Raw genomic sequence first — 19,464 nt, 5'->3', positions numbered from 1 at the left:
CCTGGTTGGTGCTTCTTCTCACACTCAGGAGTGTAGGAATGACCTTTTTCAGTCAGCCTAACACCTCCAGCCTTCCCCTCTCAAGAACCAGGCCTTCAGGGGGCAGGTGAGCCGGGCAGGGGTGTAGGGCCATGCCCTGAGACAACAGGTCTGGTCTGGTCTGAAGGGCAGGGGAACTGGATCCGATAGCTGAGAAGTGTTCTGAGTCTCTGTAGGAACTGGAGGATAATTGGGACTGGAGGAAAAGCAAAGGCCCTGCGGAACCTTTTGATATTGATCCGTGAGGGCATCCATCCTGTAGGCCTGAGGGTCTTGGAACCTGGAATAATATTTTGTTGTTGCATAGGGACATGAAGAGGTCAACTTCCAGAGAAATCCTCAGGGTTAAGACCCACTCGAACACTTCCTTGTGGAGAGCCCACTCGTTGTTGTCCAGCCTGACTCGTGAGAGAAAATCCACCTAAACATTCTGGACCCCTAGCACATACGCTGCCGATATGTTGACCAAGTTCTTCTGCGCCCAGTTCATAATCGATTCTACCTCCTGCAGCAGGGACAGGCTGCGAGTTCCCCCTGTCTCCTTATGTAAGCCACTGCTGTTGTGTTGTCCAATCTGAGCATCACAGAGGAACCTGCTATTAAATGGTGGAACCCTGGAGAACCTGGAGCGCTGCCCAGAGCTCTAGAATGTTTGACACTATCCCTCGAGAGGGTAAATCCCAGGAGCCCTGCACCACCTCCATTAGACAATGAGCACCCCAGCCCTTGTTGCTGGCATCCGTCGTTATTGTAATCCACATAATGGGGACAATGGAGTGACAGTTGCATAGATTCTTCCGCTTGAGCCACCAGAGGAGCAAAGCCCTCATGGCCGGTGTCAGATAGAAGCGCTGGTCCTTGCTGTCTGATCACCATTGTTGGAGGATCCTTTCGGGAAGGTTTGCATCCTCCACTGTGTCCACTTCACCATGGGTATCGTGGCACCCATGGTGCCGATAACTTTCAGACACTGAAGGGCACGAAGATGGGCTGATGATTGATAGATACTAGCTAGTCTCCTGTTTGGACCGACTGCTGGATCATGGCCAGTATATCCATCTTGAACCTCTTTTTTTTTGATGAAGCAGTTCAGGTGGGACACATTTATGACAGTCCTCAATTCGCCATTCTTCTTTTGAACCAAGAAGAGAGGAGAGTAAATCCCCTAGCCCCGTCCATTGCCTGGAATGGAAATTACAGCCCCTTGTTCTATCAGGGAGCATTGCTGAAAGATCAGGCGTGGCCTGATGATACTGTTCTGACGGTCCAGAAGTCCTGGATTGAGACCGCCCAGACATGACGATAGTGGAGAAGATGAGCCCCCACCTGGCCTGTCTGAGCACTGGTGTAGCCAACCTGGGTTTCTTGAAAGAAGACTGCCTTGACTTCCAGGGTCTAACAAATTCGCATCAAGGCTTATAGCTATGGGCCTCTCTAACACGATCTGCATTCTGCCTTCTTGGGAATGCTCGTCTCTGATTCTGACGACATTGGTACCGTGGGAGGAACCCTAGCTTACCTCCCGTGGCTTGTGTTGCCTAAGAGGGAGGAGCATTCAAAAGTAATTCAGCACCATATCTGTTTAGATTTCGGGTTGGCTGACCACGCGCAAAGCCACAGAGCGCACTTGGCCATGACAGATGAAAGCATAACCCAGGCCACCAGGCGGATGATGTCAATGGAAGTCCTCCCCAGGAAAGTAGACACCAGTCTCATTTCCTGAATGGGTTAACTTCTGGCCAATTCTTCCAAGACACTTCTGAGCGTCTCATGTCCGTCCAGATCTCCATGGCATTTGACATTGCGGCTAGAGCTAGCGCTGGCTTGCAAGCCATACCTGCCATTAGGTAGATCCTCCTAAGGTTTAAGTCCATCCGCCTATCCAAGGCATCTTTAGAAGAGACCGTGTCTTCCAGAGGAAGGGTCACATGTTTGACCAGTCTTATCACAGCTGCATCCAACAGGGGGATTGATTCCAGATGCTTAACCTCTTCTTTGCTGAAGGAATAAAGCTTTAAAATTTTGGAAAGCATGGAGTTCTTCTTCTCTACTTTGCTCCACTCGCCTGTACATACTTCCCCCAGCTCACTAAGAAAGGGAAAATTCAAACGCTCCTTACTTAGCTGTTTAAATAACTTCCTCTGTTTAGGAGGGGAGACCACAGGTTCTTCCCAATTTAAGGCTTTTCTTACTGCCCTCACCAGACTAAAAAGCAGGGCAAAATTGAAACCCACACATGGATCTTCCACCTCTGAGTCACTGTCCAAAAGGACGGCAGATGGGAGACTTGTCTGATAGTGTTCCCATGTTTCCTGTGCTTATCTCCCTTGCTGGTGAACATAAAAGTTCTGCAGGAGGTTTATGAGTCTGGCAGGGCCTCATCTCTTTCAGGGAATCCTAAATGACCCACTTGACAAGGGACTCCAAGTGTTGGTCCGTACCACCTCTCTCACCCGCTGTCCTGGTGTAGCAGGGGTCACAGAGGGATCTACCACCGGTACTTGGGACCTACCTACACCTCCAGTAGGAATTTTCATCTGAACGGCTGGAGTGAACCGTGGGAGGGCGAGCCAGGTCTGTACTATGGTGCCTTGACCCAGAGGGTGAACTGTGGTGGCCAGATCTGGAAGAGGAGTGCTGGTGATGAGATTTAGAAGATTCGCTTCCCTTGCGTGTGCGCTGAGGATCAGACCTAGAAGGGCTATAGGATGGAGAATGGAGAGGAAGAGAGAGAGCCAGTCAAGACATTTTAGGAGAGACAAAGTACCACTGACCGTCATCTCCCCCCACCCCCATGCAGGCCATACCCAGGGGAGACCCTCACAACCTAAGTACCTGTTGCGAGAGGGCTGGCCACAGGCAAGCAGTGACACATCCGTGGTCCTGGAGGACTCCATCAGGGGCTTCAAAGACAACATCATGTCAGCACCACACACAGACTGTGTGAGGGGGAGAGGAAACATCACCCTACCTTATAACAGAAGGCTGAGGCCTGGGAAAAGTTGCCGCATAAGCCCACAAGCATTCCCAAGGCTTGCAGGCTCTTTGCCCTATTTAAAACTGGCGCCTCCGTGACGTCTCATGCGCGACCACCACCATTTTGAGGCAATGCGCATGCATAAACCAAGCCTTGCTTCCATTCCGCGACCGTCTGCGGAAGTGAACCCAGAAGAGAGCGGTGGGAGAGGGAACCAGACGTCGGCTAAGGACACGAAAAAAAAACTCAGAAAAAACACAAACTGCTGCCAAAAATAAGAAGAACATAATACATCTCACCACTCTTGTCATGATCACACCAGGTTAAAGTAGGATACTCATGCCGGACTTTTGGGGGCAGACAGGTCCACCTGCTAGTGGCTAGGCTATCTGGCCAATGCGCTGCTTGCCTGCCAATGGCCAGGCTTCAGCTCTTCCAGTGCCTCTTCCACTTGCCCACACCATACCCCGCTAGTAGCTAGGGCTTATCGGAGTATTGCGACTCTTCTACCTCGGGTCGCAGCTTGGCCGGTCTTGACCGTAGAAGGAGAAAAACCTCAGGTAGGAGGACAACCATCTCAGTCCTTCAGAGGAAGACATGAAAGGAACATGGCCGCTGGCTCGGAGCAAAGATTTATGGAAGTAGGGTCCTATAGGGTAGGAATGGAGAAGGGGCGGGGCTACATGTATGCTGCCATGGAGTCTGTCGGGAAATTAGAATATTACTGTACATAAGACCAATGAAATAAAGAATTTTTAATACAGAAATGTTGGCTTACTTGATCAGGGCTCCTTTTGTACAAATTACTGCATCAATGAGGTGTGGCATGGAGGCGATTAGTCTATAGCACTGCTGATATGTTATGGAAGCCCAGATGCTTTGATAGCAGCCTTCAACTCATTTGCATTGTTGGGTCTGGTGTCTCTCATCATCCTCTTGACAATACCTCACAGATTCTCTATGGTGTTTAGGTCAGGCGAGTTTTCAGGCCAATCAAGTACAGTGATACCATGATCAGTAAACCAGGTATTGGTACTTTTGTCAGTTTAAACAGGGGCCAAGTAGACATGTGCAATTCGTTTTGTTCCAAATTAGTTTTTTGATGAAATTTGACAAATTCGTCAATTTGGAAATATTCAAAAATTAGTAAATTTGTAAATTCAAAAATTCGAAAATCAGAAATAAGAATGAAAATCTGAAAATTCAAAAGAACAACAATCCGAAAATAAGAACAAAAATCCGAAAATTAGAAAATTCCAAAATCCGAAATAATAACTAACTGACTAATAATAATAACTATGACTAACTATTAAATTATAGGTATTAGAATTTCCTTTCAAATTTGGCTGTTAGTGAACAAATTTAGGAATTATCCGAAATGATGAATGCCGCATCTAAACGAATGGAACGTAACAAATAATAATAATAAACAATAATAATAATAATAATAATAAAAACATGTCACTATTATTATTATCTATTATTATTAATTTGTTACGTTTCATTAGTAACTTTGATAAATTTGCATTTGTTACATTCATAAACAGCCACATTTGAAAGGAAATTCCAATACCTATAATTTAATAGTTAGTTATTATTAGTTAGGTATTATTTCGGATTTTTGAATTTTTGGATATTCAAATTTTAGACTTTTCATATTTTCACATTCTCACATTTTTAGAATTTTAGAATTTTAGAATTTAAGAATACCGCATCTAAACGAATGGAGCATAATGAATTCAATTTTTTATGAAATTTTCAATTTATTTGAAATAACTAATTTAACATTGTCTAGTGCCAAGTCCTGCTGGAAAATTAGCTCTAGAATTGCTCTAGAATTTCCTGGTAGAGGGCTGCGCAGACTTTGGACTTGATCAAACACAATGGACCAACACCAGCAGATGACATGACTCCCCAAATCATCATGGACTGTGGAAAATTTAGCATTTCATTTGGAAATCAAGGTCCCAAAGTCTGGAGGAAGAGTATAGAGACACAGAATCCATGTGTACAAATAAGTTGCACTTTTATCATGAATAATCCTGTGTAAACCAATGAAAGACACACGGAAAAAATGCACCGTTGCAATAAAACAAATTCTGAATAAACAAACAGTGAATAAAAATCTGTATGTGAAAGTCTGTATGAAAAACTCTTTATGAAAATAATAATAGCAATTGAGTTTGTGAATAAACTTTGAAAAAAACAATAATCCCCAAAAAAGTTAGTAATAAAGTCCAAAATCCTTTCACCTTCACCGACAAAGAAAAAAGGGGGGAGAGACAAGGAGAAGGAGAGGAAGATCCTCAAGTCAAAGGACAAAAAACCCCACTCCATGTGTAGGTATCTTTAGTGGAACCAGTCGACCCCCTAAAGAGCAGGTCTTCTCTTTTGCGCAAGAAGATTTAGCCCTCTGAAGAGTCTAAAGAACAAACCTCTATCCATCTAGGTCATGCTGAACACAGCGAGAAGTCCTTCATGGTATCCTGATTGGGAATGAAGAGTCCGGTCTGTGGAGTGCACTCCTCATTGGAGGGAGCTCCATCCTCTCACCCAGCAGAAGCACCACACTAGGGACTGCCACTGCAGCGTTGAGCTGTGGAGGGGCGGGGAGCGTCTGTCTCAGGCTCTCAGTGGCTCGCTGAGAAGCTGGGATGGGTGTCAGTCCAGACATTGGTGGCGTCAGCAGAGAGTGGACTTCAGCCAGCTCTCTGCTGAAAACGGGTCACAGGAGTGCAAAACTCCTTTGGCTATACTTCTCCTTTCAATTTTAGATTATGCGACCTCAAGCCCCACCCAATTTGCACCCTGAAGGGTGAGAAAGAGTTAACATGACTACAACTTTAAAATAGCTGACAGACAAATGTCTTTATTTTATGAGATGGTTTGTTGCAATGACCACAGGATAGATAAGGTCTGGTAAGAACTGGTTTTGAAATTATGTCTTCAGAAAAAGTTCAACGTCAGCATTACTGATTTAAACTATGTCTGCAATGTTATGTCTCATGTGATGAACTTTGTCCTTCCTCCCTCCCTTCCCTATAAGTTGAGCAACTTTTTCTTTGTCTTTATTTTGTATAGGTACAGCCCATACAGCCCATACTGCCATTAAAGCAAACATTCTTTGATAACCATTCTGTGTTGTATGTGTATGTGCATTGCATGCTTCTGAAGCTGCTCCTATAGATTCTCACTGATTGTCCAGGAACTAAGCAGAATTGGCCCTTTAAGCGCTGGTGGCAGTGAGTGGAATGCGATGATCATCTGAGGTAAGTGGAATCCGTCTATTTTGTTGATGCTGTTCTTCTTGCCTTGGCTCTGACAATGCCACATCCTTGTATAGTGCAAAATTGTAGAGAGGTTAATTGTAAACTGCCGTTGTTTTGGGAAGCAAATTAAAGTAATAGTCTTTGGGAGACTGATTTGAAAATAGTAAAATAGAGGCTCTTAAGGAAAGAGCCAGAAGGACAATCAGAGGGATTCTACCAAATCTTTTTGCTTCTCTTTCTTTTGCGGTATAAAGTATAAGAATATTGTTTAGAGCTTATATCATTGTTGTACATTGCAAGAGGGTCTTGTAAGGTGAGACAACGACCCTCTGTAAGTTTGTATAAGTTGTTTGTAACCAAATTAAGAATGGGTAAGGGAGGAAGTAAAGAATACCCCCCATCTAATCCCGGAGACACATGTAAAGACTATTTGGCCAGAGTATGTGGAATGGATTATCTTTTGATAAATCCTATTTGACAATCTGGCCAGATGGACTGAAAGTATGTGCAGTAGCTCACCCTTCCCATGCACAGGCCAAATGACCAATTCTCTATGGATATGGTGAGGGGACTCTGTTTGGGGGATAAGAAAGCTTTCCCATGGTACACAGGAGACCCAGAGTGGGACATAAAGTACATGAAGGAGGTAGGAGAAAACTGACTTTGTCACTAGAACTGTATTCTTACATCATTCATTCAGCATAATACCTTCATGCCAGGTAAACCTTTTAGGAAGAGATTTAATTGGAGTCTCAGAAATTAAAAATTTCATGACTCGAAGAGGGGGAGTGTCCATAGCATCACCACTGTTCTTTCAAACTGAAGTCCCTCCCCCATTTTCACAGGACAACCCCCTCTGGGCTAAAGACAGTCTTGATGTAGGATACATTTCATGTACCCCTTACAATGCCAGACTAAAACAAGGAGTATCCCCAGTTTACCACAAGCAGTACCATCTTTCCAAAGAGAAGGAGAAAGGCATCAGACCCATTATTGAGCAATTCCTGAAACAAGGAATTTTAAGATCCATAGATCATACAGGTTTGTCCAGGATCTCTGAGCCATAAATAACCTGGTGATTCCAATTGCCCCTATCGTACCTGATGTACCATCTCTCATTATCGCGATACCTGCCTTTAGGCAGTGTGTTTTACAGTTATTGATTTAAGTAATGCTTTTTTTTTTCCCTCCCTGTCGACGAAGAGACACAGCTACTACAAGCTTTTTCTTATAGATGGCACCAGATAACCTAGAATCACTTGCCATGGCTATATAGACTCACCTGCAGTCTACTCAATAGCTCTCCAGGCCACCTTACAGTCTTGGGTAACTAGTCATGGTTCCGTCCTTCTTCAGTATGTCAATGACCTACTGTTGTGTAGTCCCTCCCAGGAAGCCCATCAGAAAGACTCTGTTTTACTGTTAGAACATTTTAGCATACACGGGTCACAAAGTGTCTAAGAAAAAAAAAAGCTGCAATGGTGTCAGGTTTTAGTGTTGAGTGTCTTGGTTTTACTCTGTCTCATGGTGAAAGGAGAATCAGTCACAAGCGCTGCGGCTCTCGTGGGTCTGCCCCGCCCACATACAAAGAAGGGAGTGTGAACCTTCTTAGATATAATTGGTTAACCAAAAAATTAGAAATAATCAAACACCAGATTGATACCTCTCCCTCAGCGCTCATAGAACAACACTATTTCAAATAACATAAGCATCTATTATAATAATAAAACAATGAACCAGAAATATTTCACCGCAAAAAAAACAAAACAGTAGTAGCACTAATCAATCATATTATTTTTAAGATTGTGATAAAAAGTCCACTTTATAGATGAATGTGGATAAATATGACTAGTAAATTGTCCAACAAGGAAAATCCATGCAGGGTTAACTCCAGTCAATCACTTTCACCACATCGTGTGTGCAACACTCCCCCAAGGTAATGAACTTACCAGATGGCACTAGGTCATATGCTTGTGTTTGGGTAATCACTGACAGCAATCACTGCACCACTCCATCTAAGTTGTTGCTCATCACAAGCAAAAAAAAGGGTGCACAGAGCATATTGTAATTACTTGTAATTTTTATTTAAAAATAATCCCCATACAGATGTGCACTTACAATTTTTAAAAGGTAAAAAAGCATGTATCAAGTATTGAATACATCAAAGGTCACCATGCAGCAACCCACGTCGTTGAATCCTTGGTTCACCTTATCCGGGAACACCGCTGTATGAGAGACCAGTCGAGCAGTGAAAGGTAGGCGGGAGATAGCGACATGATTCTTTGATGTATTCAATATTTGATACATGCTTTTTTACCTTTTAAAAATTGTAAGTGCACATCTGTATAGGGATTATTTTTAAATAAAAACTACAAGTATATGGATAATGCTATGTGCACCCTTTTTTTTTTTTTTGCTTGTGATAAGCAACAACTTAGATGGAGTGATGCAGTGATTGCTGACAGTGGTTACCCAAACACAAGCGTATGACAAGTGCCATCTGGCAAGTTCATTACCTTGGGGGAGTGTTGCACACACGGTGTGATGAAGGTGATCGACTGGAGTTAACCCTGCATGGATTTTCCTTGTTGGATAATTTACTAGTCATATTCATCCACATTCATCTATAAAGTGGACTTTTTATCACAATCTTAAAAATAATATGATTAATTAGCGCTACTAATATTTAGTTTTTTTTGTTGTGACTTATTTCAGGTATGATTGGTTACTTACCACCAATGCATACCTAATTGCTCCTACTATGATAACTTGCTGAGACAAGCTGCTCTACCTGTCAGTCCTGACCTTGTGAAATGGAATGATGAAATGGTTAATGCTTTTGTGTGTCTTAAAACTGCAATGGTAATGGCTCCTGGTTTGGGATTACCTAAATTTGGTAAAGTATTTAATTTGTTTGCAAGGGACAACTGTAAAACCATGGCTGAGCTCTTTGCACAAAAGCATGGAGGAAAGCTGAGACCTGTAGCCTTTTTTTCTAGAGGTGTCCCAGTTCTGGTACAAGGGGTGTCTGAGGGCTTTGGCCTCTTGTGCCATGGCTGTAAAAATGGCTACATCATGTACATTAGGTCACTCTGTGGAACTACACACCACACACCAGATTGTGTATCTGCTAAAAAATCTTAATACCTAACACATGTCTACACAACGATTAACTGGGTATGAAGTTATCCTCATGAGCAACCCCTCCCTGCAGATCAGGTACAGTGCCGGGTCCTGCCCCCATCTTGAATGCCCTGCTTGGGATAAAAGGTGAAACAGATGAATTAGTCCCCTCCCATGACTGTATAGACATTGTACATCAGGACACATCACCTTGAGCTGATCTACTTTTAAGCCCCATAGACGGAGCACACACTGTGTTTGTGGATGGGTCTTGCTCCCGCCCCAATGATTACACTTATTCAGGCTATGCAGTGGTAACACTACACTGACATAGTAATAGAGGCAAAACCCATCCCTTATCAATCAGCTCAAACAGCAGAGCTTATTGCTCTCACTAGAGCGTGTCAGCTTTTTAAAGGACAAGAAGTGAACATTTACAGAGATTCCAAATATGCTTTCGGAATCGTACACAACTGCGGAGTAATTTGGCAGAGGCATGGTCACATTACAGCCGATGGAAAATCCGTCCCATTCTTCCCTAGTCACCAACCTCCTTGATGCTATTACATTACCTAGTAAGATAGCAATCATTCACTGTAAAGTGCACATACACAGTACTGATGACATTACAAAGGGAAATGCACTGGCCATCGCCACTGCTAAAAAAAGCTGCTTTTACAGTCCCAGCTTTTATCCAATTGCCCCCCCCCCCCCCCCCTTACACCTCCAACTTTGCCCTGGGAACAGGTTTTGCAGGACCTACAGGCTATGGCTTCACCAGAAGATCTGGCCTATTGGCATACACATGGTCTGACAATGAGTCCTGAGACTGAACTCATTGCCAAAGAGGGGAAACCAGGCATACCAAAAACAAGTGCACCATTATTCATCTCACAGTACCGTGGCATAGGACATAAAGGATGGGAAAGCTACAGCTGAAATGTTAACACAAGACTTCCACATTTTACATTTATTACCCCTATGTAAATGTTTTGTGCCCAGATGCATTGAATGTATCAGAAATAACCCAAATATACCTGTAGCGGCGGCTCCTGAAGAGCAAGTGCTATGCGTTTTTCAAAGTTAAACTTTGCCTAAACTGCAGTTTGATTTGGGTTTATTTGTCTAAATTGGACCTCTGCATCAGTCTGACTGGACTGTGAGATTTTCAGCCTGGCCACAGGGGGCACTGTCTCTTGTGGCAGGCGTGGAACTACGGTCTGGTTGGGTGCTTAAGTTACTCTCTTTCAGAGCCAGGTCAGTGGGAGTGGCCCTCTCGCTGTACCCTCTGAGAGAGGGTATTTAAGATGCGGACATCATGTGCTTTGGGGTTCCCGTCCAGTATGAAGTGCTGATTACCTGGTCCTCCTGACCAGCCCCCAGGAAGGCTATGGCCTGGGGTGCGACTTTGATGCCTCAGGGCTGGCTAGCCAGAGCCAGCAAACTAAAGGAGGATTCTGAGGTGGTTGGGTGCCGTCTCCGGTTCGGGAGAGACCCAGTGTACTTCAAGCATTCCAGGGGAGGACTCTTTAGAAGAACACCATGTACGGGTTGGTTTTCTTAACAAGAGCCTGGAAGGGCTGAAGTAACCGAGAGAATTCGGTCTTGTGGATATCGCCAAGCAGGCTGAAAGATCCAGGTATCCTACAAGTGTTCTGAAGCTTAGTTTCCCTACATGTTCTGCAACAATGTCTGTCACAAAGACTTTGTTCCTGAGTAAGCACCTTGTTGGCTGCTAGGCCTTGTGAGAGAAGGACTGTCCAACTTGAGTGATCATCCAGCTGCGAATGGCTATTCTCTGGATGCAGTCAAAGTAAGCAAGTTCTTTAACGTTTTTGGACTTTGAAATTAAGAGTACCTGAACTTCCTTTTCCAATACTCTGATCCCAAGTTTAAAGACTGTTCAATGATTTGAGTTTTGCAAATAAAATCCATTCAAGTGGAACAAGGAGAATGGAGGGTAAAAAATTATGGCAATTATACAACAGATGAAGACTCTGAAAAAGATGACTTCACTTCTCTCACTATAGACTTCTGGGAAAGCCTTGTGCCTATTCTGTATGCTGAATAGGGGAACTTGTATTAACCCTGTGAGTTTTGTTTTGAACCAGTTGACTATGGCCGCTGTTTCTGAAAGTTTTCAGAAATACCATAAGCCAGTGACCATTTTCCCTAGGGGATAGTGTATATGTATGTTGCAGCAAGGAATTCTATCCATGGATACCGGGGTGGTGTTATTTGGCCTCATGGATTCCAGTAATGGGAATCATAGGGGATAAAAAAGGAAAGCACCAACATCTTTTGAAAGCTAGCGCATACGCAAATACCCCCTTAAAAACATAGAGAAAAGAGACCTATTTCTTGAAAAGGACCAAGCCTGGGCATGGTTTCCCCCCGTGGACCGGATGGAGAATAGAAATAATGAAAAGACTAAATGACTACTCCAAAATTATGGATGAAATTATGGAAAATAATTCTGTAGACATCAAACTGTTAAGTATCAAACAAAGGGTTTTTCGTAAACAACTAGATATGCAGGAAGCAGCTATCAAATCCATAAGTGCTGCTCTGACTGGACTCTTTATATATACTGTGAATTAACGGAGGACTATGAGTGCTGTACATGGATTCATAATACCAGTATTGAAATACCCGATTATAATGATATAATTGATAAACACCGAAAGGCAGTGTCAAACCTCTAAACTGAAGCCAGAGATATTGCCAAAGGTCCCTTTAAGGGACTAGGAAGTTTTGGTGATTTTTTTGGTTCCATTTTCTCTTGGTTCTGACAGGCAGGAATGCTAATTTTAATGTGCCTGGTTTTCATCATTTTTATATATATATTGTTCAAGCTTATTCAATGTATCTGTAATTTTACAAGGCAATGAGAGGATCCCACACAGAGGATATTGAGTGACCATGGTGAAATCACTTTGTGATTTAAGAGGGGATTGAATGGTAAACTATAAAATGGTTGACAGACAAATATCTTTTTTTAGGGTCTTGTTTGTCACAATGACCACAGTATAGATAAGGTCTGGTAAGAACTGGTTTTGAAATTATGTCTTCAGAAATAGTCAAACGTCAGTATTTAAACTATGCCTGAGATGTCTCATGTGATGAACTTTGTCCTTCCTCCTTCCCTTCCCTGTAAGTTGAGTAACGTTTTCTTTGTCTTTACTTTATATAAAAGGTACAGCCCATACTGCAATTAAAGGCAGGCATCCTTTGAAAACCATTCTGTGTGTGCATTCAATGCTTCCTGAGATGCTCCAACAAAAACTCTCACTGATTGTCCAGGAATTGAGCAGAATTGACCCTTTCACAACCCATGTTATTAAAATGTGATAACAAAGATGGCATTATTGTGCTGCAAAAATGAATGTTTGTGACATTTGGTTTTAGAGATATTACTCATAATAGTTGAAGAAACCCCGCCCACTTTGAGATATTGGAATTCTAATTTAGATTATGTAACATCAAGCCCACCCACTTTGCACCCAATGTTATTAAAATTTCAAAACAAAGATAGCATTCATTTGCACTGCATCTGTGCTGCAAAATGAACCCATGTGCTGGTTTGGTTTCAGAGATGTTGCGCAGTTGATGAAACGTTTCCCACTTTGTACCACGTTTTTACATTTTAAAAACAAATATACCTATAAGAGCCTAGACTTGAACCTGGGACCTCAGCTATGTCTGTGTGCTGAGCCACTTGGAACGCTGGACAGCTTACTGGACAATTCCTTGAATGATACTGGTGTGAATCTTATTTGCCTTGAACCTTGAACTCTTTGCTCCTCCCATGAACTTCCTGATTTAAGCCATGTTTCTGCATGTCCTGGTTGCCAGAATAATGTGCCTTCTCTAGACAATATCTCTCTTTTATCTCTCCTGCGGCCGTCTGTATCTTCACTATTATTCATTACCAACATTTAGTTTGCTCCTCGACTACGTTTATGCTTAATCCCAACCTGCAACTTATCGTTACCAACCTTTGGCTTGTTCCTCGACTATGCTTCTGCTTGATCCCAACCTGCAACTATTCGTTACCAACCTTTGGCTTGTTCCTCGACTATGCTTCTGCTTGATCCCAACCTGCAACAATTCATGACCGACCTTTGGCTTGTTCCTTGACTACACTTCTGCTTGATCCCTATCTGCTACTGGACCCCGGCTTGCTCACCTCCTGATTGGGCAATCCTGAGGACCAATATCTGGTGCTAACACGCAGCAAAATCCCTCTCCACCATCAGGAGCTCTGGTGAACACCTGTTAGTACCTGGTGAACACTGTTTAGTACTTAGATTCCACACCTCAAGTAAGCCTGTGGCATCTGCCAGGGTGACCAACCTGTGTTCCTATCCTGCTGGTTTCTGTGTGAACTTCCACTGCTATACCAACTGGTCTTTGCAAGCCTGACCCCTTGATCGTTACAATACCATTTATTTGTGCTGCATTTGTGCTGATTTGCACCACATAAACAAACTTTCTGTTTGTTCGGTTTTTGAGATATTTCACATTCAACGTTCACACTTTAAAGTGCAAATTACTTACCTAAAAGGCTTAAAAAAAAGTTAATACATTCTGTGTTCTATGTTCTTTACAGATATACTGTATGTTGCATGTGTGTGTTTCAGTTTGATTTCTTAGCTTTTTCTTTTTTTTTAACCACTTGCTTACTGGGCACTTAAACCCCCCTCAGTCCCAGACCAATTTTCAGCTTTCAGCGCTGATGCACTTTGAGTGACAATTACGCGGTCATACAACACTGTACCCAAATGAAATTTTTATCATTTTTTTCCCACAAATAGAGCTTTCTTTTGGTGGTATTTAGTTACAGCTCGGAGTTTTATTTTTTGGTAAACAAACAAAAAAAGATGCAAAAAAAAAAAAAAAAAAAATCATGTTTTAATAGTTTGTTATAAAATTTTGCAAACGGGTCATTTTTCTCCTTCATTGAAGTGCGCTGATTAGGCGGCACTGATAGGCTGCATTGGTGGGCACTGATGGGCTGCATTGGTGGGCACTGATGGGCTGCATTGGTGGGCACTGATAGGCTGCACCGGTGGGCACTGATAGGCATAGTTAAGGCGGCACTAATAGGCACAGATAAGGCGGCACCGATGGGCACAGATAAGGCGGCACTGATGGGCAAAGATGGGCACAGATAAGATGGCACGGATGGGTGGCACGGATAAGTGGCACGGATGGGTGGCACGGATGGGCACTGATAGGTACCACAGATAGATGGGACTGATGGGCACTGATAGGTGGCACTGATAGGTGGCTCTGATAGGTGGCACTGCTGGGCACTGATGGGCGGCACTGCTGGGCACAGATGGGCGGCACTGCTGGGCACTGATGGGCGGCACTGGGGTGCAGCACCTTTGAGGCAGATTGGGTGGCACTGTGGGTGGCACTGTGGGGTGGCACTGTGGGTGGCACTGTGGGTGGCACTGTGGGTGGCACTGTGGGTGGCACTGTGGGCACTATGGGCACTGACGGGGGGCACTTACTTTTGCTTTTATTTTACTTCAGGATGGCACTGCGGGAGGCAGGTGGGCACAGGCAGGTGGCAGGTGGTCCCTTGTATTGATGGCCGTGATCGGGACTGATGTCCCGATCACGGCCGCCGGTGATCGGCTTTTTTTTTCTCTCCTCGCGCTGTCAGCGCGAGGAGGAATAATAGCCGATTACCGGCTCCGTTCTATCACATGATCAGCTGTCATTGGCTGACAGCTGATCACGTGATAAGGGGTCGGGATCGACCCCTTACACGGATCGGTGATCAGGCGAGTCTCACGGACTCGCCGATCACAGAGCGCGCCGTCATTTGGCAATAGCGCGGATCTGTAGTGGTTAAAGATGTTTAAATTTACATTTGATGCTGCTTTAATAATGTTAAATATGGAATACTTTATAAATAATAATTGTTAGTTTATTTTAAAAGCCTGTTTCATGAGACTATTCCTTTTTTTTTAAGATATTATTGTATTATTATTATTATATAAAAACCTTCAAACATATATCAAATACATTTGGAAAATAAGTTTAACCAACTTAAAAAAATTAAGTTACAAGAAAAAATAAGTTAATATCACTTAAAACTCTGGTTCCAGACAAGTTAATGCACTTTTATACAGTGTGTAAATGTATACTCATGTTACTTTTTGGCTGTTAGACGAAAATTGTCTCCCCTAACATCCAACCACCTGCAAGGGCATATACAGTAGGTTCTTTCCTTTGAGTAATACTTGGGAACATTTGCATGAGAGTAAGGGCTGTTTTCAGTGTAGTACTACCCCGTAGGAGCTGCTGGATAGGATTGACCCTCTGTTCTTTGCCTTGACTTTCTCAAGAACTTCAACGCCTCTGACATACCAGGTTGAATGTACAAACATACTGAAAGTAATACTTACAGTAGTAAATCATTTATAAGTGCTACAGTGTATACAGTGCTCCCAAACCACCCCAAAGATGCTGCTTGCAGGACTTTTACTAACGTCCAGCAAGCGTTCTGCCCCTTTGTGAAAAGTCACACTGAAATGAATGGAAGGGGATTTTTAAGGCTTTATTTAGAGGCTATTTCTAGTGCTAAAACGATTGAAAACCACCTCAATGTGAAACTTGCCCCAGTTGTAACATGACAAAATGTGGAAAATGTCAAGGGGTATGGATACTTTTTCAAGGCACTGTATATATTATTCATTTGGTTTTCTTTATATATGATCTAATTTGTATTGTTCATCTTTTTGCACATATGGCATGTTAGCACTTTATATATATATTTTCTGTATTTTTTGTGTTTATACACAAGTCCATTTTTGAGAGGATATATTTGTGCACTTTATAGCGAAAGGGTTTTTCTTTTCTTTTCTTTAAGCCCTTTGCTTTTTCTCTTTATATTTTCTGACTTTTTGGTTTAACATAGGTGGCACATAGGTTAGTGAGAACCTTTTCTTTTGCTATAAGGACTTAAAGGGGAAGTATTTATGTTATTCTTTCTTAAAAGGATACCACATTATTTTTTTAAATAAATAGAACACACTCATATCACATTATTTAAAGTGACAGTACACAATTTCTGAAAATCATTACACACTAACAGTAGGCATCCACACCTCTCTTCTTATATATTTTTTGCTTATCCAACCGATTGTGGAAGTTCTGAGGTAAGCAGCAGCCACAATATATAACCACGAAATGCAAAACTTTGAATACTTACAGTAGTACCAGTAGTAGTATATATAAAAAAAACAGGCACCAAACCAGGTTGTAATAACCAAATTTGGTAATAGCCAAATTTAGCATACAAAGTGATTAACAGTAAGGACTAGGCATAAGCTGACATTTGGTGTCTAGATCAGCATAAACAGTATCAAGGCCACTTCAAGTGCAGAAGTGAGCAGTAGTAAATCTAGCAAGTGCTAGAATTATACTGCCAGAGTGCATTTATGGTGGCAATGCTAGTCCTAGACTGACTGGGCATGCACTATCCGAAAGAAAAGGAGGATAATAGCAGAGGGGGCAAGAGAACAAAGGGAGCTTACTGACTAATTGTTATGGGAGGGGCAATCTTTTGAGATGCTCTTCTGACAGCTATCGCAGGGGCCCTTTCAGGGCGTCTTTGCACTTAACGACAGTCCTAGTTAACCTGCATATAGTATAGGTACGGTATAATACAAATACAGGTGCAAGGTAGATGTGGTTCAGATGCAGTAAAGGTCGGCATAATGCCATATAGGGTTTGTATCGGTGCAGTATGGATGCGGAATGGATTGGGTACACTTGGTGTCCTGCTCTCAGCTCTTATTTTTGTCATCCCTGTTTCATGGTTTTCTTTTTTTATTTTTTTATCTCTGATCTGCTCTTTCTTCCTCACACACTATTTCCCTTACACTCACTTGTTCACCTGCACCTTGGTGTTGGGCTCTAGCAACTTGCCACAATATAGAGTATTTACAGTATATCCAATATATATTTTTAGATATGATGCCCACTCACACCACTATCTGAATCTTTGTCCTTCATTTTCTTGGGGATCATGTTTATGCACCTGGTCCCTCTTCTGCAGCTTCCTATACAGACAATTTGGACAGCCTCTGACGCCTCATCCCCCATTTTCCAGACTTATTACGATGTAAGTACTCATAGGGATGAGTAACTCTCTCCCTTTCTTTTTGTACATATCCTTCCCATTGAGGGGTACAACATTGGATCATACTGGTCTCATGTTTTTTTTTGTTTTTTGTTTTTTTATAGATTTGCGTGCACCTGCCCCCGAAGAGTGATATTGTCCACAAAACGTGCCAGTCTAATTTGGAGGCACTTATTCTCATGCAGACGTCTACCATGTAATTTTAAGTGTTTTTACTACATCCAGGATCTGTTCCATACCACACAGTGGTTGACTGGTTGCTACTAATGTTTGTTTTTATATATGGTCTGTAATATGTGAGTGCCAATTTTATTCATTGTTGCATGTATCATGGAATTTTGCCATGTTCCTTGTTTCCCAAATACAAAGATGTTTTTGATATCTACTGATCTTCTAGCCATGTGTACTCACCTCATTTAAAGTCCCAAAAATCCCCCCTTTCTTTTTTCTCTCAGCAGCTCAGTCCCTGCTAGCAGTATCAGCCCCCTGGGATGCTGCCGTGACCTCTCCCTGTAGAAGGAGGAACCCTCAGTCTCTGCCCAAAAGCCTCTAGTGATCATTGGTGGGAAGCAGATGGTGAGTGGACATTCCAGTCACCCTGCTGCAGCAGTGCAGGTGCTGTAATGTAGGCAGTGCGTGTCTGAGTGTGTCCTGACTTCCAGTCCCAGGCTCGAGTCACAACTGACAGAGGTGCTCTCCCTCTAACTCCCTCGGTAGTAAGAGGAAGAACTTTCCTGGGCAGTTTAATAAAAATCCTCTCTCCACTCCTCTTACTGCACAGTCCATATTCAGCTGTGTAGTGTAACCATTACAGTATAGCCATTACATGGATGCAGTTCCAAACTACAACCCCAGCATTCTCAGTGCTCTGCATAGATGTCTATAAGCTTGCTTGGCTTTAGTTCTCCCCTGGCTGGCCAGAGGAGAATGGTGCAGCATAACATCACTATCATAGTAGGGGGAGAGAGGCAAATAAAGAGCAATGTCTCCTTCTCCATGTTGTTGTAGACCAGCACCTAGCTACCTCAGTCATGGAGCTTCTTTAAAGAACTTAAATCTGTGGTTCTCCATTATCAAATTCAAAACGGAACAGTGACTTCAGTAGTAGGATTGCTTCCAAATATGTCCTGGGAATTTTAGCACCTAGCTATTCCAGACCAACAGAACATCTCTAAGGTCCATACAAAAAGTTTTATGATGCTTTTCAGGGTAAGACGTCATAAACAAGCAAATCATTCCTATCTCTTCTACAACATTTTAGCTGAAACTAAAGCCTTGTACACACGATCGGACTTCTATCAGACTTTTCCATGGATTTTTGTCCAAAGGGGCATTGGCCGTGAACTTGTTCTGCATATACACAACAGAACTTTTTCAGCCAGCATTCCTCAAATCACGTGGTTTTCAGCTCTTTACCGCCACCCTTTGGGCAACTTCTGCTATTGTTGTCTGATCTTTAGCATTGGTTCTGAGCATGCGTGTTTGTACTTTGGACTTTAGTCCAATGGACTTGTGTACACACAATCGGATTATCCTTCAACGGACATTTGTTGCCAGAAAGTTTGAAAGCATTCACAGTGAACATTTGCCGTATGAAAAACCTAAAACAATTGTGCAATGGAGCATACACACAGTCAGATTGTTCGATAAAATACATCCGTCGGACCATTTGTCTCAAAAAGTCTGATCACGTGTATAGGCCTTTAGAGTATGTTTAAAATTGAATGCTTTTTTTTGTCCGGATAAAACTGCCAGGGTTATTTTGGGCATCTCAGTTCTGGTATCTTTGAATTCAGCATAGTTAAAAAATAAACTTATCACTTCCAAAAAACTAATACTAAGCAAATATGTTCTTCTTTATTTCTCTCTGTTAAAAAAAATATGTTCTTCTT

The 19,464-nt window shown here is 42.6% G+C and overlaps 1 long non-coding RNA gene across 1 annotated transcript in view; it reads left to right on the top strand.

Annotated features, from left to right (window-relative positions):
* Window positions 1-19,407, top strand: part of LOC143982284 (uncharacterized) — a 33,282-nt gene extending 13,875 nt beyond the window's left edge. The window contains exons 3-5 of the long non-coding RNA XR_013274426.1: window positions 6,098-6,285; window positions 17,489-17,554; window positions 17,677-19,407. This is a non-coding gene — a long non-coding RNA (uncharacterized LOC143982284). The remainder of the gene's footprint in view (window positions 1-6,097; window positions 6,286-17,488; window positions 17,555-17,676) is intronic.
* The last annotated feature ends 57 nt before the right edge of the window (window positions 19,408-19,464 follow it).

This window comes from Lithobates pipiens, unplaced genomic scaffold, assembly GCF_037356315.1.
Source record: "Lithobates pipiens isolate NorthernLeopardFrog02 unplaced genomic scaffold, aLitPip1_a1.2 Scaffold_16, whole genome shotgun sequence".
NCBI classification, from domain to species: Eukaryota; Metazoa; Chordata; class Amphibia; order Anura; family Ranidae; genus Lithobates; species Lithobates pipiens.
The sequence above is the reverse complement of the archived record's forward strand: the minus strand, read 5'-3'. Positions and strand labels throughout refer to the sequence as shown.